This window comes from Ursus maritimus, unplaced genomic scaffold, assembly GCF_017311325.1.
Source record: "Ursus maritimus isolate PB19 unplaced genomic scaffold, ASM1731132v1 scaffold_5, whole genome shotgun sequence".
NCBI lineage: Eukaryota > Metazoa > Chordata > Mammalia > Carnivora > Ursidae > Ursus > Ursus maritimus.
The window spans coordinates 61,685,770-61,712,257 of NW_024426663.1; positions in this window are offsets into that span (position 1 = coordinate 61,685,770).

Genomic DNA, 26,488 nt, shown 5'->3' on the forward strand with positions numbered 1-26,488 from the left:
ATGTCCATCAACAGGGTAACAGAGACCCTAATTACAGTATTGCATATAATGGCATACAGTACAATAATGAATATGAATTATATCTACACATAAAACAGATGAATTTCACAAACATCATATGGATAAAAGGATTTAGGCACAAAAGAGTACATGCCATGTAAATCCATTTATAAAAAGTTAAAAAGAGGTGAAATTAATCTATGCTGTTAGTACTCAGAATGGTGATTACCCTTGATGGGGGAGAGAGGGTAGGGCAGAGATTCAAAGGGGCATAAGGATTTCAGGTAGCGTTCTGATTTTTAATCAGTTGCTACTTACATGGGTATATTTCCTTTTTTTTTTTTTTAAGATTTTATTTATTTATTTGACAGAGAGAGAGACAGCCAGCGAGAGAGGGAACACAAGCAGGGGGAGTGGGAGAGGAAGAAGCAGGCTTCCAGCGGAGGAGCCCGATGTGGGGCTCGATCCCAGAACGCCGGGATCACGCCCTGAGCCGAAGGCAGACGCTTAACCGCTGTGCCACCCAGGCGCCCCATGGGTATATTCCCTTTTTGAGAATTCATTAAGCTGTACACTTAAAAAATGATTTTTATACATTTTATTATTATTTTGCACTTGAATAAATGGTTTGTATAAAAATACAGTGGAAGAATTAAACAACTATAGTGTGGGAAAGAGGAAAAGCGGACTTAAAGGATTTTGGGGTCCTTTGATTTTAAAGAGGGTTAAATTACTAACAAATATTACACTAAGTCAAGACTGTATGTTTCATTCTCTAAAACCAAAACATCAGATTAATAATACTGAATTAAAAAGTTACTAAACAAATTTACATGGTCACACCTACCTTAAAGAATGATGGTCACACCTACCTTAAAGAATGAGATTTGCCCACAAGAAGGAGCTCTCAAAGAAACTGGGATGCAGCAAAGGCAGTCCTAACACGGAAGTATATAGTAATACTGACCTTCCTCAGGAAGCAAGAAAAGTATCAAATACACAACCCAACCTTACACTTAAAGGAACTGGAAAAAGAACAAGCAAAGCCTAAATCCAGCAGGAGAAGGTAAATAATGAAGATTAGAGCAAAAATCAATGATATAGAAAACAAAAAAAAACCAGTAGAATAGATCAAGGAAACTAGGAGCTGGTTCTTTGAAAGAATTAACAAGATTGATAAACCCGTAGTCACACTTATCAAAAAGAAAAGAGAAAGGACTCAAAATCACGAATGAAAGAGGAGAGATCACAATCAACACTGAAGAAATATAAACAATTATAAGAGACAATTAGGAGCAGTTATATGCCAACAATTTAGGCAATCTGGAAGAAATGGATAAATTCCTAGAAACATGTAAGCTACCAAAACTGAAACAGGAAGAAAAAGAATATCTGAATAGACCCATAACCAGCAAGGAAACTGAATCAGTAATCAAAAATCTCCCAACAAATGGTCCAAGGTTGGATGGCTTCCCAGGGGAATCCTATCAAACATTTAAAGAAGAAATAATACCTATTCTTCTGAAGCTGTTTCAAGAAATAGAAATGGAAGGAAAACTTTCAAATTTATTCTATGAGGTCAGCATTACCTTGATCCCAAAACCAGACAAAGACCTCACCAAAAAGGAGAATTATAGACCAATATCCCTGATGAACACTGATGCAAAAATTCTCAACAAGATACTAGCTAATGGGATCCAACAGTACATTAAAAGGATTATTCACCACAACCAAGTGGGATTTATTCCTGGGCTGCAGGGATTGTTCAACATCTGCAAATCAATCCATGTAATACACCACATTAATAAAAGAAAGGATAAGAACCATATGATCCTCTCAAAAGATGCAGAAAAAGCATTTGACAAAATACAGCATTCTTTCTTGAAAAAAAACCCTTAACAAAGTAGGGATAGAGAGAACATACCTCAACATACAAGAGGCCATATATGAAAGGCCCAGTGAATCTCATCCTCAACGCGGAAAAACTGAGAGCTTTTCCCCTAAGGTCAGGAACATGGCAGGGATGTCCACTATCACCACTGTTGTTCAACATAGTACTGGAATTCCTAGCCTCAGCAATCAGATAGCAAAAAGAAATAAAAGGCACACAAATCAGCAAAGAAGAAGTCAAATTTTCACTCTTCACAGACGATGTGACACCCTACACAGAAAACCTGAAAGACTCCACCAAAACATTGCTAGAATGGATACAGGAATTCAGGAAAGTCACAGGATATAAAATCAATGCACAGAAATATGTTGCACTTCTATACACCAACAATGAAGAGGAAGAAAGAGAAATTAAGGAATCAATCCCATTTACAACTGCACCAAAACTCCATAAGATACCTAGGAATAAACCTAACCAAAAAGGCAAAAGATCTGTACTCTGAAAACTATAAAACACATAGGAAAGAAATTGAAGAATTCACAAAGAAATGGAAAAATGTTCCACGTTCATGGATTAGAAGAACAGGTATTGTTAAAATGTCTATACTACCCAAAGCAATCCACAATTTAATGCAATCCCTATCAAAATAACACCAGTATTTTCCACAGAGCTGGAACAAATCTAAAATTGGTATGGAACCAGAAAAGACCCCTTATACGCAGAGGAATGTTGAAAAAGAAAACCAAAGCTGGTAGCATCACAATGCCAGACTTCAAGCTATATTACAAAGCTGTAATCAAGACAGTATGGTTCTGGCACAAAAACAAGATACACAGATCAATGGAACAGAATAGAGAGCCCAGAAATGGACCCTCAACTCTATGGTCAACTAATCTTTGACAAAGCAGGAAAGAATATCCATTGGAAAAAGGACAGTCTCTTCAACAAATGGTGTTGGGAAAATTGGACAGCTACAAGCAAAAGAATGAAACAACCATTTCCTTACACCATACACAAAAATAGATTCAAGATGGATGAAAGACCTAAATATGAGACAGGAATCCATCACACTCCTAAGAGGAGAACACAGGCAGCAACCTTTTCAACCTCAGCCACAACCACTTCTTACTAGACATGCCTTCAGAGGCAAGGGAAACAAAAGCAAAAATGAACTATTGGGACTTCATCAAGATAAAAACTTCTGCACAGTGAAGGAAACAATCAACAAAACTAAAAGGCAACCTTCGGGGTACCTGGGTGGCTCAGTCAGTTAAGCATCTGACTCTTGATTTTGGCTCAGGTCATGATGTCAGTGTTATAAGATTGAGTCCAGAGTTGGGCTCTGTACTCAGCAGGGGATCTGCTTGAGGTTCTCTCTCTCTGCCCCTTCCCCTGCTCAGGCATGTGTGTGCTCTCTCTTTCTCCCTTTCTCTTTCTAAAATAAATAAATGAATCTTAAAAAAATAAATAAATAAAAGGCAACCTTCAGAATGGGAGAAGATATTTGCGATGGCATATCTGATAAAGGGTTAGTATCCAAAATCTATAAAGAACTTATCAACTTCAAACCCCCCCCAAAAAATCCAGTTAAAAAATGGGCAGAGCAAGACATGAACAGACATTTTTTCCAAAGAAGACATCCAGATGGTCAACAGACACATGGAAAGATGCTCAAAATCACTCATCATCAGAGAAATACAAATCAAAACCACAGTGAGATACCACCTCACACCAGAGAGTCTAAAATCAACAACACAAACAACAGATGTTGATGAGGATGTGGAGAAAGGAGAACCCTCTTACCATTGTTGGTGGGAATGCAAACTCGTGCAGCCACTGTGGAAACAGTATGGAGGTTCCTTAAAAAGTTGAAAACAGAACCACCCTACAATCCAGCAATTGCACTACCAGGTGTTTACCCAAAGGATATAAAAAAACTGATTCAAAGGGATATATGCACCCTGATGTTTATAGCTGCATTATCAACAATAGCCAAATTATGGAAAGAACCGAAATGTCCATCGACTGATGAATGGATAAAGAAGATGTGGTATATGTACACAATGGAATATTATTCAGCCATCAAAAAGAATGAAATCTTCCCATTTACAGCAAGGTGGATGGAGCTAGAGTATATTATGCTAAGTGAAATAAGTGAGTCAGAGAAAGACAACTACCATGTGATTTTATTCCTATGTGGAATTTAGGAAACAAAACAGATGAACATAGAGGAAAAAACAAGAGAGAAGCAAACCATAAAACAGCCTCTTAACTACAGAGAACAAAACAAGTATTGCTGGAGGGGAGGAGGGTAAGGGGATGGGCTATATGGGTGATGGGTCTTAAGGAGGGCACTTGTTGTGATGAACACTGGATGTTGTATGTAAGTGATGAATCACTGAATTCTACTCCTGAAATTAACATTATACTGTATGTCAACTAACTGGAATTTAAATAAAAACTTGAAACAAAGGAAGAAAAAAAGGTTGCTATAAGATGCTTTTATAATTTTCAGATTTACCAAGAACAGGTAGTTCCTACACATTTAATTACACAAATATTCCTACCATACTGTCAGATTTTGAGCTAGATACTTAATGTAGTGCTCATATATAAGCTGATCTTCACGAGGACTCTGAAAATTAGGAATCATCATAACAGTCTTAAAGACAAGGAAACTGAGTTTCAGTGAATTTAAATTTGTTGCTCAAGGTCAAAGAGCTGGCAGTTGGCAGAGTGAGGCCTCAGACCTAGGCCTGTTTGTATCTAATATGTTCACCTTTTTGTGCTACATCATGTTACTCTCCATGGTTCCTCAGCACAGACATGGTAGAAATTAATACATCAGTGACAAACTAGTGAAAGAAATTTGAAAATGGAGTCGGGGATGGTGGCAAAAGAAACAGTTCTGTGCCCTTCAAATGACTGCCTAGGCATGCAGAAAGCCGGTCCCACTAAGGAGTTAAAATAGCCTGGGTAAACTAAATTAAAAGGGGGTGTATGAATCAAGTGCAGTTAGATTCGGAGGAAGGTGCATTTATTATTCTGTATACCTTGGCATGTGTGATTGATGTCAATTTGGGACGTAAAAAGTGCTGACAAACAAGTTGAGTCACTTTATTAATGTGCTATAAAAGGATAAATGAGGCTTGAGGAACTTTCTTTGCCCTAGACTCAGCACATTGGGAAGGCTGGCAAAGGTAAACACCTCCTTGGGATGATCCACTGCACCTCCTGCTCAGTTTTTCATATGCAATGTTCCCTTCAGATTTCTTAGAGGTATCAATTCTCTATGTTCACAATTTCAAAATACTTGGTCTCACTTTGACACATTTCAAAATACTTGGCTAAGTTATTATATTCATTTACCTACCCCTCAAGCACCAGACTCATCCCTTATCCAAAGTCAGTTCTCCTGAAAGGTAGACTCATTAGATGTCTTCCTCCGATGTCTATTTTTCTAGAGAAAATGCATGAGAAATTTGTATATCTTAGGAGGAACAAATCAATGCTGTCACAATGCGAATCATGAGCCCTCGCAAAGTCAAGGAGCTCCCCTGACCTCCTCCAACATCATGTGCCTATAAAGCTTCTCTGCAACACTAGAAATTCATTTCTATGTTCTTAGAGTTTTTTTATTTTTCAAGAATTCTTTCTCAAAATGCAAATGCCAAAAATCATTACTAAATGCATCTGGGAAAAGCCAGGAAAAAGGCAAAGAAGTGATAGGGTCTCTGGAAGGAATTCAAAGCCAATCCATACATTTTCCTGAACCAAAGATGAATGTCTTCTTAGGCTTCTGAAATCATTGCCAGTATACTTTTCCAACTTTCTCAGATTCCTAGTCAGTTTTTCCTTTTCTTGAGAATAAACTTGTTCCTCCAGGGCATGAGAAATGGTGCCCATTGATAGGAACTGATCCAGAGAGAAGTAGGTATGTATTGAAGCCACACATGGGAAAATAAACTGTGAAAATTCCATCTTGCTGTGCTATTTAGGACTTCTGGGCAACTCTGTGCAAATTAGAAAAAGGTGTCCTGTCGCAGTGGAGGAAGCATGGCTTAGTACATAGAGAAAGAGCTGGATTTCAGCCTTTACTCCCATCTTTGCCAGGAGCAATTGTGCCCTATACATAGAAACTGCACAACCATCCATGAGGTTCTCTAGGACCACTGTCTCGGTTTACCAAAGAATGTTCACAGGCTCTGACTAGGCTTTATCTAGTTGTATTAATTAACACTCCAGTCTTTTAGATTAAATTCTAAGTATTCTTCTCTCATTAAAAGAAGCGACAGGGGTGGGGGGGGCACCTAGGTGGCTCAGCTGGTTAAGCATTCGACTCTTAATCTCAGCTTAGGTCTTGATCTTGCCGTCGAGAATTCAAGCCCTGCACTGGGCTCCACGCTGGGCGTGGAGTCTACTTAAAATAAAAGGAAAAAGAAGAAAGGGGCAGAGAGCGGAAGGATGTCTCTCTACTTGGAGAGAGATATCAAGAGTGGGGAATAGGGTTTCCTCAGAACACTTCTCGGCTTCTCATTCATCTCTACCACTATGCTTAACCAATCAATTTATGCATGACCACAGGTGGGAACATCTCCCTAGAGGGAAGAGACCTGCAGTCTGTTACATTGCCTACTCTTACTTCTGTGAGACCATTTGACCATTTGTTCATCCTCCTTGGACCACTGTTGAATACTCTAAATCTTGATCCCAAAAGACACTGTAATGTGCTAGAACCACAAATTAATTAAATGAACCCCAGAGCTACTTAGGATTTAAGGCTAAAATTTACTCTCTATTCTCTTATCCCAAACTATTTCCAGTCTTGCTGTCTAACACAGCCTAGCTGTTTGGCAATAAGATCAAAAGCCATCATAAAGATAATCCAGTAATATATAATAAATTGAGATGCCCCAAATTTAAACATATTCCCCTTCCTAGAAGAAATTAGAATTCAATGATTAAAGTCCCAAGTAAACTGAAGCCCTAAATTCTTATGTGAGTATCTAAGAGGCCATTATGGATTAACATTTTCCCTACCCCTCCCCAAAAAACTAAACTCCCACTCAAATTCTTATACTGCTCAACTTCTGCCAGAGGAGTTATTGGACAGAATCAGAAATCCCTTGAACAGCTAACACCTGCTCTCACCTTCTGGTGTGAGCTGTTCCCTTGGTGTCCTAGCTCTTGAATCAGGTTACAACAATCTTCTAATGTGTCTGGGTGCCCCCCCCCCAAAAAAAACGACAGAATAGTAACTAAAAAAAAAAAAAAAAAAGACACTTCCCAGTGATTAATAAATCATCCCACACACAATTATGTTCTCAGTATCTGGTTATTCTTTTTAGCCAAAGACTGTGCCAGAAACTCAGTGGCTTCTGAGAAAAGGAAGCAGACAGAGATCTTAGTTTCAAGTTCATTAGGGTACAGGTAATTATGGCAATGGCCTAGAGTTTATGACCTGTAAACTTAAATTCAACTGAGAAAAATCTTCCATTAAAACAATTACATATGGAGGGGTGCCTGGGTGGCTCAGCTGGTTAAGTGTACGACTCTTGATCTCAGCTCAGGTCTTCATCTCAGGATCTCATGGGTTTGGGCCTGCATTGGGCTCCACTCTAGGTGTGGAGCCTACTTAAAAAAAATTAAACAAACAATTACATATGGCAATATTAACTATCCAATTTGGAAATGCATACTGTCTCCTTACATGGAAATAGGCATTTGAGACACCTTGCCTTCTTGGAAATTTTAGACAACTGCAATCATAGCTACCCCAATCATCAGATCTTATTTATGATTCCTCTTTTTTTTTTTTTTTTTTAAGGATGGGGGCACAGAGGGAGATGGAGAGAGAGAGAGAGAGAGAATGTGTCTTAACAGGCTCCACATCCAGTGTGTGAGCCTGATGTGTGTCTCAATATCACAACCCCGAGATCATGACCTGAGCCAAAATCAAGAGTCAGACACTCAACTGACTGAGGTACCCAGACGCCCCTATGATGCCTTTTTATGTAACAGATTTATAAAATAAGTAGCTCTCAATGTCCCAATATTAGCATAAAGTTTGTTCAGTGGGGTTAGTTGTTACCCTGTCCTCAAATAAAAACTCAGGCAGATCCCATGGCTTAAGGTCACTTTTAAGTACTAGAAAGTGTTGGAATTACTTTAAGATACATATTTTGGGGCAAGGAGAGGCAGAGGGAGAGAGAGAATCTGAAGCAGGCTCCATGTCCAGCACAGAACCCAGTGTGGGGCTCAGTCTCATGACCTGGAGATATGACCTGAGCCGAAATGAAGAGCTGAACCTTTAACTGACTGAGCCACCCAGGCGCCCATGTTGACATTACTTTAAATGACAAGATTTTAATTTGGAATTAGAAAGGTCCAATCCAATGTAATAAGGCTTCTAGCTTCGTTTATGGTTAAACCTCCGCTCCTCCTACTGGAGCCTTTGGCAGACCGGAAGCAAGAGAAGGAAGTTCTGTGCTTCCTCTCCCTACTCCACCTTATGAGGTATTAGTTTCTCATCCACCTCGTGTTAGTTTCTCATCCACCAAGTTCCAAACAGGAGAGGAAGGGGTGAATGAGCAGGGAATATACTACTTGACTGTAATTATGGGAAGAGAGCTTTACCTGATAGGGGTTAAAGTTCTGTTTTCTCTTTCTGGGGACTTTCCTTTGGGTACTTGATGAGCCTCTCCATTGCTGCTGGTCTCATTTATAGTTCCCATGACTTGGGTGAAGGCATTCTTTATGGTAGTATTCTTGGTTTCTAGGAATCTGGAAGTCCAATTTCAACTTCTCTGCTTAGACTTGTTTACCTCTGTCTAAGCAGGCATGTGACCAACTATCAAAGCTGTCCCTCCATTCTCCAGGCATGTGACCGACAACTTGCGCAAGGGACCACTACTCTATTAAGGCTCATTTTATATTCAGGAATATATGGAATTTCCTCTTGCTATTGTGAAACCATTTTTCATCAGTTCAGTCCCTACCTCTATCCTTTTGGCTCTTCAATTGGTACCCTAGAGCTTCTGTCCAAGCTGCAAATTCTATTGTCCATCTTCCTGCTGGACATCATCACAATAAAGCTGCTGCCTTATACTGCTCTCATCTATACTCCCTGCCTCATAATCCCAGATCAAACATGCATAAATCAAACTGTCACCTCCAGAAATAGCCATTACGGTTACTGTGGCTACTGTGAGAATGTGTCATCTATAGACCTTCAGCAGACCAAGGGCTCGAGCTGCTGTGTTTTGAATTCCATGGCTGCATTTATACTAAGACAGCACTTCCCAAGGGCTGATCCCAACTGATGACTGAACGTGACAAGTATACTAGAACAGGTTTATTCTTCAGAAAACACAGGATTCCTCTGACAGCAGACTGACTCTAGGACACCCCGACAGTCTTGGGAGCTTTCCTTGGACCTTTCCTTCCATCCCTCACTTGGGGAAGGACTTGCATTACAGTCTGAAGGCTCTCTCAACCTCCCTTCCCATTTTCTCTCATGGCGATTTGCCTGAACAAAACCCGTGCAGGTTTAATGGCATCTTAGGTGTGCCTCTCAGGAGGCCTACTGAGCTTCTCCCTGGCAATCCTCTCCCATCTTCCTTTCCTTCTGATCACCTGTAAGACTCAACTGGACAGTCCCCTAGTGGTTGTGGTTTGTCTGGTTGATGAGTTGTGAGTGGAAGTGACATGTATCACCTCCAGGCTAGAATGCTTATGTGCTGGTGTAAGATACATCCATCCTCTCTTTCTCTGTGACACAGCACCTGGTTACTTTCTAGACAGTGGGTGATCTGTCAGTGTGAGTCCCCCAAATGAGGGGGATGTGGAGAAGAAATCCCAGCCAGACCAAAATGGGCATGTAGCAATAGCAAGAAATAAACTTTTGCTATTTTAATCCCTGAGATCTGAAGGTTCACATTAGTGAAATATAACATAGGTCATCCTGCCTGATAAACTCTTATTCTCTAGTTATTTCTCCTCCTATGTTCCCTCTCTTGATGAAAGTCATTCCCCAAGCACTCAGGCCTGTCATTTTTATTACATTCCTTTCCCCATGTCTCTTATCAATCACTAGACTGTACTGATTAATCTCCAAAATGGTTTCAACATCTGTGTGCTCTTTTATTTCCAAAATAGCTCTTGCTGTAGTTATCATCTATTGCCAACTATAAAATTATATTCATATCTTGTCTCTGATTTTCCATTATTTGTGCAGCTAATCTTCTTTTGGCACATTAACTGGCCTTGCATATAATGGACACTAAGTCATCAACTACTTAAAACTTTCAGTATTTGGGGGCACCTGGGTGGCTCAGTCATTTGAGTGTTGGACTCTTGGTTTCAGCTTAGGTCATGATCCCATGAGTCATGCGATCGAGCCCAGGTCAGGATCTGTACTCAACCGGCAGTCTGCTTGAGATTCTCTCCCTCTCCCTCTCCCCCTCTTCCTATGCACGCTCTCTCTCAAATAAATAAATCTTAAAACAAAACAAAACAAAACAAAACAAAACCTTCAGTGTTTGGCTATTGCTGATGAAAAATCTACATTCCTTAGTGAAGTTTTTAATACTATATCTCCAAACTAAATTCTTAATCGTATTTAGCACTCAAATTTACAATCTCATATATTTCAGGCAGCTTTTTCAATAGAGGATTCAGCTTTCAGGATAATGTGAATAGTGATCATAACCTCAGTTAAAAAAAACTCTACAAATGCTAAGATTTATAAATCTTCCTACATACTACATATGGGACTGACAGAATCCAGCCATCCGTGGGGAGAAACCTTCAAGATTCTGTTCTTTAACGTTCAGGCCAAATGAGAAGCTTATTTCAATTGTTAAAGTAAATTATAAAGTAGCAATGGGGAATTTCTAAATTAGTGATCAAAGGTTTTTCCATCCTGAAATATCCTAACTGCACTTATTTACTTCATAAGAACTTTCAAATGGTGTATTAAAAAATAATTACTTCATTCTGTTTATCAGATTTTCGACAACCATATGCTATTTAAGATGATGGCAACTTATTGTCAGCAACAGAGAACTAAGACCCCTCCCATGTAACTCAGTCACTCAACATATGTTTAGTAAGTACCTAACACAGGCAAGGGATACTATCTTTTCAGACTTGTATCTCAAGCAAATAGCATCCTGCACAGAATGACTGATAAATAAATGCTAGTTATTGCCAAGCTTTGGGAACATAAGATCAATTACTCATGGACCTCGCCCACAGTGACCTTCAAGTCTTTGGGAGAGACAGTGAAATGAGCACCAAATGGAAATACAAGTACTGTACTGTGAGGGCCAGGGGCAAGGAAAAATGCATTCTGGGAGTCCAGTAAGGGTTCAAAGAGAAGGCTGCATTTGAGCAATGCCATCATTTTTCAGTGTGAGTGAACAGGGGGAAAGCATCGCAGAGTGAAAGGGAGTACAGCCAGTATAAGGAAATACAGAATTACCTGACATGACTGGGAAACAGAAAATACAACAGAATTCTAGATCAGAATTCAGAGTGGAAATATGGAAAATTTGGCTGGAGAGTTAACTTGTGGTCATATCATAAAGAGCCTTGAATGTCAAATTAAAAACTTTTGAACTTATTTTTGGGGGCAACTGAAAGAATACTGTAGTAAAACAGAATAACCTAATATATTTTAGGAAGATAATTCATATAGGAATATTGAGCATAAATAATTTTTTAAAAAGTTATCTCTCAGGAGGCCAAACTTCCCTAATGATAATATGTTTGTTGTTTAATCCCTTAAGCATACCTGAATATTACACTGAACTCTCCCACGAGGTCTCTGAATGGCTGTCAAAGGAGTAAGTAGATAGTTCATTTTTACCACATAGTCCTGTCTGGCATGTAATCTGGTTGCCTTGGAGTAAAATATTTTTATGCAAGTTTATAATAGCCAGATGATCTTATTTCTATTCAACAGGTTTATGAATCATTTAAAACAATGATGGACTAAGAAACCGTAAAATTGTTCTGGTGGAGGAAAGAGTTCAAGGATGATGGTTACTGCTCTATCAACAGTTTTCCCATTGATGTGTCCTTTCTACATTCAGCAACGTTCTCTCAAGGCCAAAGTCATGTCTTTTGGGTTAGAAATATAAGTGTCTGTCATTCTTGGCAGCCCTGGTCTCTTGCTACATTTTGAAGCTATTTTCATGCTTTCCAGCTTAATATCCTGCCATTGCAGTGAAGAAGGTCCTTTTCTGATTACAGTTATACAACAAGAGTTAATGATTAGAACTGCTTTCTGCTCCAAAGGTCAAAGGCTGAAATTGTTTCACTTTGATAACCACTCCCCCAGATATACAATGAGAGCAGGTATTCGAATTTGGTTTTGGGGTAAAGGTATAACATATAAACACATGTTTATAGATGAAGTACCAACTAAAATACTACAAAAAAACCTCAAAAGATGGAATTTATGAACAAAAGCTATATTTCTTGTTCGATATATCTACAGACAGAGAAAAGACAGTGCTAGCAGGTAAGAGCATTTTCTTGTAGTTTCCTAGCAGTGGAAATCATAAATCACAGGAAGCATTAATTATGCTCCAGCTCCATGAAAGTACAGGTCAAGACTCCACAAAGACATAGCAGACCTGAAGCCTCAAATCCCATTAATCTTTTACACCTTTACAACCTTTCTAATAGGTAAGTATAATGTCAAAAAGAACACAGTATTGTATAAAACCACATATGATGTGACTGAGAAAGCAGTATAAGCCAATTCAAAGCCTCTCAATCAATGTGGCATTTATCTTAGTACAGAGGTTAAGGGAGGGCAATTAATTTCTTCATCATTTGCAAAATGACACGTACTGGGATGAAGAAATTTTGGCAACATTTCAGGAAAGGACACGTTAATAATGGCTGTTTCAATGCCTCTTCCTCTAAAGGAACAAGACTGCCATTTAACATCATATATGTTTATTATAATCACATGCAATTCTATTCCTTTTTTTTTTTTTTTTTGCAATTTTATTCTTGTGTATTTAAATGAAAGTATTCCTTAGCCTTTCCACTTAAATTTATGGAAATTATGGAACAATATATACAACTTTATACTAATAAGTTAGGAAAAACTAAAGAAAATCATATATTTTATTGACTAAACTGTAAAGAGAAATAAATTCAGTCACAAGGATGCATTTCTCATTCCTGACAGTGAAGCACGCTTTTCTCAGTATTTATCTGACAGATCAAGGAAAAAAGTTAAGAATACAACAAATTGAATACTATAAAAAATGGATTGAGTGGATATATATAGAATCTTGTAAACAGCAACTGTAGAATAAACATTTTTTTTCAAGCACACATAAAACATTGAGAAAAAAATACCACATGCTGGGTCAGAAGGCATATCTCAACAATTTCAAAGGACTGAAATTGTTCGTTCATATTTCTTATATATGCTCTGTGACCAATGTCCAATTAGGCTAGGAATAAAAAAACAAGTAAAAAAATGTATTTTAAAGGAACGAAAAGTCCATATATTTGGCAATTAAGAAGAAAAAGACTGAAATAATCTATGAGTCAAAGAATGAAAATAAAAAAAACATTTTGAATCAAATGGTAGATAGGACATAAAAACAGTCTTATATATCAAAACTTATGTAGATAAAGCAACACATTTACATATTAACATGCACACTTCGAAAAGAAAGAAAATTCAGATTCGGTGAGCTAAGCATCTATTTCAATGCAAAGGAAACAGAATAGAAGATTAAATCCTGATCACGTACAAGGAAGAAAACAATGAACAGAGATTAATGAAATAATCTCTTCTTTGACAGGACTGGTAACTGATAAATTCTTGTTCAGACCAATATAAAAAAAAAAAAAAAAGACAAGACGTAACTGATATAAAATGTCTCCACCAGTGAATTCTAAAAATTTTTAAGGTAGAAATAACATCAGTCTTGAAGACATTTTTTGAGAGAAGAGAAAAATATTTAAAATCCCAACCTATTTAATAGGGACAGCATATCATATCAAAAAGACAAGAAATAACAAGTATTGGTGAGGATGTGGAGAAAAGGGAATTCTTTTTTTCTTTTTTAATTTAAATTCAATTAGTTAACATGCAGTATATTATTAGTTTCAGAGGTAGAGGTCAGTGATTCATCATCTAACACCCAGTGCTCATTATATCATGTGCCCTCTTTAATGCACCATATCCAGTTACCCCACCCATCCCACCCCTTCCCCTCCAGCAACCATCAGTTCATTTCCTGTAAATAAGAGTCTCTTATGGTTTGTCTCCCCCTGATTTTGTCTTGTTTTATTTTTCCCTCCCTTCCCCTACGTTCCTCTCTTTTGTTTCTTAAATTACACATGAGTGAAATCACATGATAATTGTCTTTTTCTGACTGACTCATTTTCCTTAGCATAATACCCTCTAGTTCCATCCACGTTGTTGCAAATGGCAAACTTTCATTCTTTTTTAATGGCTAATAGTATTCCATTGTATATAAATACCACATCTTCTTTATCCATTCATCTGTTGGTGGACATCTGGGCTCTTTCCGTATTTTGGCTATTGTGGACATTGCTGCTATAAACATTGGCGTGCAAGTGCCCAGAAAAGGGAACTCTTGTGCACTGTTGGTGGGAATGTAAGCCGGCGCAAACACTGGAAAAACAGTATGCAGATTCCCCCAAAATGAAAAACAGAAATACTGTATCATCTAGCAATTCCATTACTGGGTATTTACCCAAAGAAAAGGAAAACACTAATTCCAAAAGATATATGCACCCCTATGTTTAATGCAGAATTATTTATAGTAGCCAAGGTATGGAAGCAACCCAGTGTCCACCCACAGATAAATGGATAAAAAAGATGTGTATATAAATATAAAAAAGAATGAGATCTTGCCATCGGGACGTTTTGGATGGGCCTAGAGGGTATTATGCTAAGTGAAATAAGTCAGACAGAGAAAGACAAACATATGATTTCACTTATATGTGGAATCTAAAAAACAAAACAAAACAAACGAACAAACAAACAAGAACCAGACTCTTAAATATAGAGAAAAAACTGGTGGTTGCCAGAGAGGGAGGATGTGGGGAGATGAGAGAAACAGATAAAGGAGATTAAGAGGTACAAAATCCCAGTTATAAAATAAATAAGTCACAGAGACGAAAAGTACGGCATAGGGAAAATAGTCAATAATATTCCAATAATGTTGTATGACGACAGGTGACTACATTTATTGTGATGAACACTGAGTAATGTAGAGAATTGACAAATCAATATGTTGACACCTAAAATGAACATAATAACATGGTATGTTAATTATATCTCAGTAAAATAAAAATATACCACACACACAAAAATAAGGTCAGCATAAACGTAGTTATAAGACAGGAAATCCCAAGGCCAATTTCACTTCTGAATGTAAATGCAAAAATTGAATTGAGAAGTAAATGAAAAAATCAGCCCATGTCCATACTTGACATATGTTGTTGCTCTTTCAGATTCACCCCACTGGTACAATGGAAAAAAAACCTACGAGGATTGCATTGGTGCAGTTCTTTCCCCTTAAGCTTTCATCTGGATTGGGCCACTGATGAGCACTAGTTAGAGACTGGAAGAAAGGAGACTAAGGCTGGTTTATGAATTCCTCCAGATCTCATCAGGTATCCCTCTCTATGGAACTCTTTTCCAGTTCTGTAACTACTCTCAACACTCATGCCTGCAGGCCTAGGGACAGTAACAGGGCTTCACTGTTAAACTTCTTGTGTTTTTTTTGATTTTCTAGTCCATACCTTCTTAGACCACCCTTTTACTTAACTATCCTCAAAATACTCAATTTCACTGGGTCATTGCTTTCCTGCCAGGACCCTATGACAAAATAGGGTTTATTCAAAGAATGCCAGGTTTACTTACTGATGCCAAGTCAATCACTGTCCTCACACACATAACCAGAACCAGGAAAAAAAATAGCATACTATCACCTCAGTAGATACAGAAGAAACATTTTCTCAACATCATTCTAATATATTATATATTCTAACATATGCCATTCAGCAAGTGAAAAAATAAACTTTTTAATCAAATAAAGGATATCTACTAAAAGATCCATCAAAAAAACCCCAAAAAACCATTCACAAGAGCAAATGCTGAAAGTTTTCCCTCTGAGATTGGGAATTAGACAAGGGTACCCAATGTTGTCATCACTATTTATCATTGTACTGGTGGGCCCGGTTAGTTTAATAAGATAAGAAAAAACAAAATGCAAAACAATTAGAAAGGAAGAGATAAAAATGTTAACATTTACAGGCCATGTGATTGTGCATGAACTCAAAAAAGTAGTTAAATTATTAGAATTAGTAGGTAAGTTATTGTAAGTTATTATGTATTATAAATTATCATTAGTAGCAAATTATTAAAATTAATAAATGATTTTAGGAAATTTGCAGGACAAAAGGTCAATTTACAAAATCAAGTGCATCTCCATGTGTCAGCAACAAAAATTAGAAAAGAAATTAGAAAAAAAATTTAGTGAATCCATTCAAAATAGCTGCAAAAATCATGCAAGAATATCAAGGAATAAAACTAAGGAAAAATGCAAGACTTCTATACAGAAAATTATAAAATTGAAGAATTTTTGAGGCTTAAATAATAATTAAACAAAACAGAACAAGTCCACAACATTAAGACTCATAATTATATGGAAACTTGGTTTATGGTAGATATGACACCAGAAGACACTGGGAAAATAATGGTCTTGTCAATACAGAAAGTTAAGGCAACTACCATTCAGAAAAAATGTTTAACATGTTTCCTTTGTTACTTCCTTTATCAAATTAAATTTCAAGAAAATTAAAGATCTAAATTTTTATTTTTTTTTACTGAGGTATAATTGTCATACAGCAAAGTACAACAAAATGATTTGATATTTGTATAAACTGTGAAATGATCACCACATTAAGTCTAGTTAACATCTGTCATCATGCATAGTTACAAAATTCTTTTACTGTTATGAGAATATTAAAGATCTACTTTCCTAGTAACTTTCATATGTGTAATATACTATTATTAACTATAATTACCATGTTGCACATTACATCCCCAGGACTTATTAAGACCTATATTTTAAAATAAGTTATTGGAGATAAATATATTCAACTGCATGTACAACCTTGGGTGAAAGAAAGACTTTTTTTAAAATATAATTTTTATCTATCTATCTATCCATCTATCATCTATCTAAGTAATCTCTATGCTCAACATGAGGCTTGAACTCATGACTCTGACATCAAAAGTCACATGTTCTACTGACTGAACAAGACAGGTGCCCCAAAAGAAAGCTTTCTTAAACATCTTCAAAAAGCAAAAGCTAGAAAAAGCAAAAGCCTGAAATGAAATAACATATTTAACCACAATAAAATTTTAAAAATTCCAAATAGAAAAAAGTAAATGAGTTGTGAAATGCAAATGACACAGGGAGAAAGTGTTTTTAATATATAAAGTAGGCAAAATTCCCTTAAATCATTTAAAAAACAAATATAACAGACATACAATGTAATAGGGGTAAAGAGTATAAACATGTAATTCATAAAAATGTAGACACTACTGATTAATGAAATGTATGAAAAGATATTTTACCTCAGTGGTAATGAGGGAAATGCACATTTTGGATGAACTAATTTCTCTATTGTCTAAACAACGGACTCTGAAACCCCCCACTCTACCTCCTCACCAATGAACCAAAGAGCACAACTTTGTGAAGTCGGTATTTTCACACTAGACACACCCAGACTGGGCCTGGGTCCTGCTGTAAGGGTCCTGCTGTAATACAAGAAGTGTCCCAGATACCTCATAACCACAAATAAGCTTCAAGGAGCCAGTATCCTGGAAACAGGGATTCATAAGCTATGCCTGTCCCCAGGTACCATCACTATGTACCTGCAGCAAAGATAAGTGTATAGCAGTCAAAATCTACATTAATAGCAAAGTCTTCTGAGACCCTCATATAAATGTTCTGAGACCCTGAAAGAAATGTTTCTTGCTTTTTAAACTGCAGTCTAGAATTCCCTATGAATTTTCAGGTATTCAGAAGTAAACATGAAAGGTTGGTAGGGGTTGAGGAGGTTGGAACTGCCAAACCTAAATCATAGAAAAATTAACATTACAATTAAATAAACTTGGTAGAGAAAAACAGAAGAAAACTTTAAATAAATAAGAATAATATCCTTAAAAAGTCTTTCTTATCCATAATTAAAGAAATGTGCTTCTTTAAAATAAACTGTTTTGGGGGTGCCTGGTTTGCTCAGTTGGTTGAGCCGTCTTACTCTTGATTTCCCCTCAGGTCATGATCTCAGGGTCCTGGGATCGAGCCCTGCGAGTCTGCTTGAGGAGTCTCTCTCTCCCTCTGCCCTTCCCCCTGCTCATACTCTCTCTCTCTGCCTCTCAAATAAATAAATAAATATTTAAAAATAAACTGCTTTGGTGCTTAGACCTTAAATATAAATATATATAATCCTTAATAACATTTAATATATTATTTATTTCACAAAGTTTATTTTATAATATATGTAAAATATTTAATGTATATAGATACACATAGACAAAGTTTGCAAATGCTCAAATTTAAAGACACATAATAATGAGCTAAAATAAGAAACCTAGAGAAAATATGAATTTGTGAGATGGCAGATTGAACAAAGGATGATCAAAAAACCCTCAAAGAATGCAAAATGCTAAAAAAATGGTAGAAAAGGTAGACTGGCATAGATATGTACTAATATGCCAACTCTATCACCGTTGTAATCGCAAACACTGAAAAAATTCTAAATGCCCTTTACTTGTTGAATGGTTAAATAATTTATGACACATCCACTATTTTTTAAATAGTGCATCCTAATTTTTTTATTCTATATATTACACATATTCTATTAAAATATGCTTCCATTTCTTTTATCATTACATATGTCACAAGAAGTGCATTCAGTTGTAATAATCGTTGACTAAGCAGTGGCTTAAGAAAATTAGGGTTTTTGTTGTTACAACTTTATTGAGGTGTGACTAACAAATAAAAATTCTATATATGTAAGATGTACACCGTGATGTGCGGATATACATATACATTGTGAAATCATTACCACAATCAAGCTAATTAACACTGCCATCACCTCACATAGTTACGTGTGTGTATGTGTGTGTGCGTGTGTGAACACCTGAGATCCACTCTTAGCAAATTTCAAGCATACAGACTATAGTCACCAAGCTGTGTATTATAGGTCTCCAGAATTCACCTTACAGTGAAAAGTTTGTTCCCTTCGACTGCTCTCTTTTTCCCCCACACTTACTTAACCTCTGGTAATCACCATTCTATATTTTGTTACTAGGAGTTCAACTTTTTAAGATTTCACACATAAGTGACATCATGAAGTATTTGTTTCTCTGACTTATTTCACTTAATGTAACATTACATCCTCATGACTCATTCATTTTTATAACTGGAAATTTATACCTTTGACCCCCTTCATTGACTTGACCCCCCTGGCTCAGACAACCACCAATCTGTTCTTTATATTCATGAGCTCAGTTTTGTTTTTGGTTCTTGTTTTCTTTTTCTCTTTTTTAGGTTCCACATATAAATGCAAGATTATACAGTATTTGTCTTTTTCAGACTCATTTTACTTAGCATAATGCCTTCAAATTTCATCCATGTTGTCACAAATGACAAGATTTTCTTCTTTTTTTATGGATGAATAATATTCCATTTTTATATTCATGCCACATTTCTTTATCCCATCAATGAACATTTAGGTTGTTGCCATATATTGGCTGTTGTAAAATAATGCTATGAATAGAAGAGTGCACAGAACTTTTTGATTAATGTTTATAATTTGGATAAATACCCAGAAGCAGAATTGTTGAATCATACGATAGTTCTATTTTTTAATTTTTTGAAGAAACTCAACACTGTTTTCCAGAGTGGCTGTATAAATTTACATTCCCACCAATAAAGCACAAGGGTTTCCTTTACTCCGTATCTTTGTCAACAATTATTTTGTGGGTTTTTTGTTTGTGTGTCTATTTTGATAAGAGCCATTCTTACAGGTATGAGGTGATACCTCATTGGGATTTTGACTTGAATTTCCCTAATGATTAGTGATGTTTAGCATATATTTGTTGGCCATCTGTATATCTTCTTTGAAAATCCTCTGACCACTTTTTAAATGGATGATGATGATGATGATGATGATGATGATTTGCTACTGAGTTACGTGCGTTACTTACATATTTTGGATATCAACCTTTATCAGATACATGATTTGCAAATATTTTCTTCTATTCAGTAAGATATCTTTTCATTTTGTTGATGGTTTCCTGTGCTGTGCAGAAGATTTTTAGTTTGATGGAGTCCCACTTGTTTATTTTTGCTTTTGTTGCCTGTGCTTTTGGTGTCAATTCCAAAATATCATTGAAAAGACCAATGTCAAAAAGCTTTTCCCCCCATGTTTTCTTCTAGTCCTTTTATGGTTTTAGGTCTTATGTGTAAGCAATTACTCTATTTTGAGTTGACTTCTGTGTATGATGTAAGATAAGGGCCCAATTTCATTCTTAGGAAATGAGTAGAAATTTGCAAGCATGGAATGTCAAGAGCAAAATATTGGCGATTCACTTAAACGTTCTCTCGGTGGAATCAGCCCTTCCAGCCATTTTGTCCACATTTTCAGGCAACAGGAAAGAGGAAAAGGATAAAGAAGTAGAGGCAGAACCTGTACTGAGAAAACAAAATTCCTCTGAAACCCCTGTAGATATCTACATCTCATTGGCAGGGGGTGTGTCAGTGGCTATGTAAACTGCAAAGGACACTGGTAAATTTAGTTGATTTTGTTGTTGCAGCTGGGCACATTGGGGCTCTCAATAAAACTGGAATTCTTTTGGAAAGAAAAGGATATTGGATATTAAGTAGGCTTCTACCAGTCGGTACAAGCTATAAAAAAAGAATAATTATCTATACATATTAATACAATATACTGCTATCACAAAAATATATATAATATCACCGTATATAAAATGAAAGAAAACTCAAACTATATTTTTGTTTTTATATGAGTTTTTGTGTGTGTGCACTTATGAAGGTGAATACACAAAGGTATTGCATTTCATTGCAATTTGGGAAAAAAACAACCAGGGAAAAAACAAAATAATAATCTACAAAATATCAAACAAAGTTGGTTATATCTGAGTGAGGACAATTTTTAAATATTAAGTGCTTCTATTTTTTTCCCATTTTTTTTCTATACTCAGCATGTTTATTTTGGTAATCAAGAAAAAAGCAGCAAATAGATATGTGTAAAGGCTGGCATTAGCTAAGAGAAGTTTTATATATCTTGGAGAGGTGGGCAGTCAGAATAATTTCAGAGGACAAAATACTTTGTGGTGGAAAATATATTTCCCACAGGATTTTTCCATTGTTTGCTTGCCTTGTTTCATTCATTTGCTTGTTTTATCAATTTTGAACATCAAAACTATTTCATGTTGAAAGTATTTATAAATAGAGATAAAATTTTTAAAACACCTGTTTACTTCCTGTTTAATGAATTCACATTGATTGCCAGTGTGCCAGTCTGATTATCATCTCCCCAGGCACAGGAAGACAGCATTCTTTTCTGGAGAAAGCCAATATGTTATCTGAAGTGAATACTTCTTACAAATGTTTTAAATTAATATTTTAATTAAATTAATTTTTAATAATTTATCACAGATGCCAGTCTGAACTTTTATAATGTGAGTATTCTCTTTCTCTCTCTCCTTTTTAAAAATTTTTAGCCTACAGTTTAATTACCAAAGAAGCAGAGACACAACCCTAGGACAGGAGAGGAAATCTAATCAATCCATTTCCTCCCAAGGCTCATCATCCAGGATGTATCGTTTTCTTCTGGCCTCTTCATTTTCAGTCCTGCTTGTTTGATCTTCAGACTACTTATGTCTTATTCTTCAATAAATCAGAGACAAGAAAGTATATGAACTGAGGCTTAGGGAAGTATATCAAACATTTGGTGCTCTGAAGCTGCCATCAAATTCTTACCATCTCCTTGACAAGGTGATTTACATCAAAGCAGTGAACTGTGGGTAGAATTGATTTCTTTATCTGTGATAATGCCAGTTCATATTTATTTCACTGGATTGCCATAAAAAATAAGTAAAATAGTTTAAAATAAAAGAATTTTGGAATATTAAATAACATGAATCCAAAAGAAAAAAAAAAATCTCTTCTTTCCTAATAGTATTTGTCTATAAGATCCAAGAGCCAATCTTGCTTCTAGAAGAGGCAAGAATTTTAGATAATATTTTGAATTTCTTTAGGCTATGTTACATTTTAAAGCATTTCCTATCTTTTCGGTCATCAACTTTCATTAATCCAAAGAATCATTAGTTAGAAATATACATTATTGATTCAGGAAAATAATTTTCATTTCCAGTGAGAAGGAGGTTCCTTTCTCTGCTGGCTAGGATCTTGCCAAAAATTCTGACTCTCAAAAGAGGCATTCAAATTTAAGCAGCACATTTCAAGATCAAGAATACTGGTAAGGGGTAAAAGTGGAATAACTGAAAATTTAGTCCCTTGATTTCTCTAATACCCATGCTTTAAAGGGGGCACGTGCAGTGTTTTTTTCAACATTTCTCTGGTTAAGGAGCTTCCATGACCGTAAGCTTGTGGCAGAACACACATGTCTGCCATATTTGACACTTAAGTGAGGCCAAATACAATAAAGAGTTGTATATAGCTCTAGGTATGTTATTAGAATCTATTCATTCGTTCATTCATTCATTCATTCATTCATTCTTTACTTAGAGTAGGCTCCATGCCCAACACAGGGCTTAAATTCACAACCTGAGATCAAGAACTCAGATCAAGAGTTAGTCGCTCTACCGACTAAGCCACCCAGGTGCCCCTTTTTTCTTTTCTTCTTCTTTTTTTTTTTTTAAATTGTGATTGGAAAGCAAATTCAACTCTTATTTTACCAAATTTTAAGAACAAGTTAATGAATTCACCTTGAATCATAGCAATGCTACATGAGACTTTTTGAAAACATAAATCATAGAAGCTTTAGTTTGTCTTTAAAATGTTTGTATTATCAAAGTTAAATTATGTGATCAAGATATGGTTACCTCCACTGAAAGAAAAAAAAATCCTTATCAAAGAATCAGGAAGTTCCACCTTCAAAGAGCCATACCTCTGCTCAGGACTTCCTCTTTTTCCTCAGAAAATGGAAATTATGTGATACTTGTCTGTATTATCTAAGGCTCTTTATTCTTTTTTTTAAATTCTATTTTTAATTCCAGTATAGTAAACATACAGTGTTATATTCATTTTAGGTGTAGAATACAGTGATTCAATACTTTCATATATTATCCAGTGCTCATCAAGATGTGTATACTCTTAATTCTCTTCAAATATTTCACCCACTCTCCCACCCACTTCCCCTGTGATAACCATCTGTTTCTTTTCTATAGTTAAGAGTCTGTTTCTTGGTTTCTCTCCTTTTTTCATTTGTTTGCTTTGTTTCTTAAATTCCACATATGAGTGAAATCATATGGTATTGTCTTTCTCTGGCTGGCTTATTTCGTTTAGCATTTTACTCTCTAGATCCATCCATGTTGTTGCAAATGGCAAGATTTCCTTCTTTTTCTTGGCTGAATAATATTCCACTGTATATATAAAACCACATCTTCTTTACCTATTCCTCTATGGATGGACACTTAGGTTGTTTCCATAATTTGGCTATCGTAAATAATGCTGTATTATTAAGTGTCATAGGGGTGAACATGTCCCTCTGAATTAGCATTTTCGTATTCTTTGGGTAAATACCCATTAGTGCCATTACTGGAACATAGGGTAGTTCTACTTTTAACTTATTGAGGAACCGCCATACTGTTTTCCACAGTGGCTGCACCAGTTTGCATTCTTAACAGTGCATGAGGGTTCCTTTTTCTCCACATCCTCACCAACACTTGTTTCCTGTCTTTTTGATTTTAGCCATTCTGACTGGTATGACATAAAATTTCCTTGTGGTTTTGATTTGCATTCCCCTGATGATGAGTGATGTTGAGCATCTTTTCATGTGTCTGTTGGCCATCTGTATGTTTTTAAAATTTTTTAAAAGATTTTATTTATTTGAGAGGAAGAGACTGAGAGTGTGCACACATGAACAGAGGGAAGAGCAAAGTGAGTGGGACAAGCAGACTCCAAGCCAAGCATGGAGCCCTACCCGGGGCCTGATCCCACAACCCTGAGATCATAACCTGAGCTGAAGTCAAGAACTGGGCACCTAACCAAATAAGCCACCCAGGTGCCCCATCTGTATGTCTTCTTTGGAAAAAGGTCAGTTCATGCCTTGTGCCCAGTTTCTAATTGGATTATTTGGGTTTTTGTGTGTTGAGTTGTATCATTTCCTTATACATTTTGGATACTAACCCTTTATCTGTGATGTCATTTGCAAATATCTTCTCCCATTCAGTAGACTGTCTTTTAGGTTTGTTGGTTGTTTCTTTTGCTGTGCAGAAGCTTCTTATTTTTGGTGTAGTCTCAATAGCTTTTTTTTTCTTTTGCTTCTCTTTCCTCAGGAGACATATCTAGAAAAATGGTGTTACAGCTGATGTCAGAGAAATTACTGCTTGTGCTCTCCTCTAGGATTTTTATGGTTTCAGGTCTCATAGTTAGGTGCTTAATCCATTTTCAGTTTATTTTTGTGTATGGTGTAAGAAAGTGGTCCCGTTTCATTCTTTTGCATGTAGCTGTTGAGTTTTCCCAACACCAGTTCTTGAAGAAACTGTCTTTTTCCCACTGGATATTGTTTGTTTTGTCAAAGATTAACTGACTGTATAATTTTGGGTTTGTTTCTGGGTTTTCCAATCTGTTCCACTGATCTATGTGTCTATTTTTGCGCCAGAATATTGTTTTGATTACTACAGCTTTGTAATATAACTTGAAGTCTGGAATTGTGATACCTCCAGTTGTGTTTTTCTTTTTAAAGATTGCTTTCACTATTTGGGGTCTTTTGTGGTTCCATACAAATATTAGGAATGTTTGTTCTGGTTCTGTGAAAAATTCTGTTGCTATTTTGATAGGGATTGCATTAAATGATTGTTTGAACCATACAGACATTTTAACAATATCTCTTCTTTCAAGCCATGAGCATGGAATGTTTTTCCATTTCTTTGTTTTGTCTTCAATTTCTTCCATCATTGTTTTAAAGTTTTCAGAGTATAGGCCTTTCACCTCTTTGGTTTAGTTTATTCCTAGATATTCTATTGTTTTGGGTATAGTTGTAAATGAGATTGTTTTCTTAATTTCTCTTCCTCTTGCTTCATTTTTAGAGTATAGAAATGCAACGGATTTCTGAACATTGACTTTGTATCCTGTTACCTTACTGAATTCATTGATCAGTTCTAGTGGTTTTTTGGTGGAGCCTTTAAGGTTTTCTATATATAGTATCATGTCATCAAAAAGTGAAAGTTTTACTTCTTCCTTACCAGTTTGGATGTAAGGCTCTTTATTCTCAAGCCATATATATATATTGGGTCTTGCGATCTATGATAGCATAGCTCTCAGGTAGAGCCACTCTACCAAGAAGAAAAATAAAATTAGCAAATTTAGAATTTCAGCCTTTACTCCATCTTGTATTCTTTCCTTCAATTGTGTGCCCAATGTTCACTCTCTCTTCTCCCAACAAAAGATCTTAAAAACTGGATAATATATTAAGATACTGAAATCTCAGGATGAATTTCATTCCATGGTTAATTTCCCAGTTGAATTTTAATTATAGTACCTTTCAATTTTTTCCTAATATAGGTCAGCAGTAACTCTTCTACAACTAAGATTTCCTGAAGCAAAGTAAGCAAGAAGAATGTCAGGAAAAAGGGAGGGTTGCCTGGGTGGCTCAGCTGGTTAAGTCTCTGCCTTTGACTCGGGTTGTGATCTTGGGGTTCTGGGGCTGAGCCTCATATCGGGCTCCCTACTCAGCGGGGAACCTGCTTCTCCCTCTCTATGTGCGTGCTCTCTCTCTCTCAAATAAATAAACAAAATCTTAAAAAAAAAAAAAGAAAAAAGGGAGAGACATCAATTTTACGTGGCATATATAATTAATATACCATTCGCCCAAAACCAAATTATACATTTTTATCATGTTTCACTTTCCTCTTCTACAAATAGGAAATAATTCAAGCTTCTTTCATAAATTTTATAATAAATGACCAATGTTAGAAAATGTAGGAATCACAGAAATATTTGTCAGTTTCCTTTTCTCACCGCTCCGATAATGGTTTCTTTCTTTTTGCCTTTCCTCTCTCTAGCTAAAGATCTGCTATTCACTCTTAAATTATCTTTAATAATTGAAATGTCAAAGGAAACTTTTGCATATAAATTGCGGATAGCTCTTCTAAGCAAAGAAAACCAAGAGAAATAAACAGGATTCATGAATAACACACCCACATTATTTCAACATCTTTCAGAGTTCTTTTAAATATAATTAACTCAATGCCAAGATAGCACCTTTTTGTTCTTCTCTGCTTTATATAGATACTCTGTC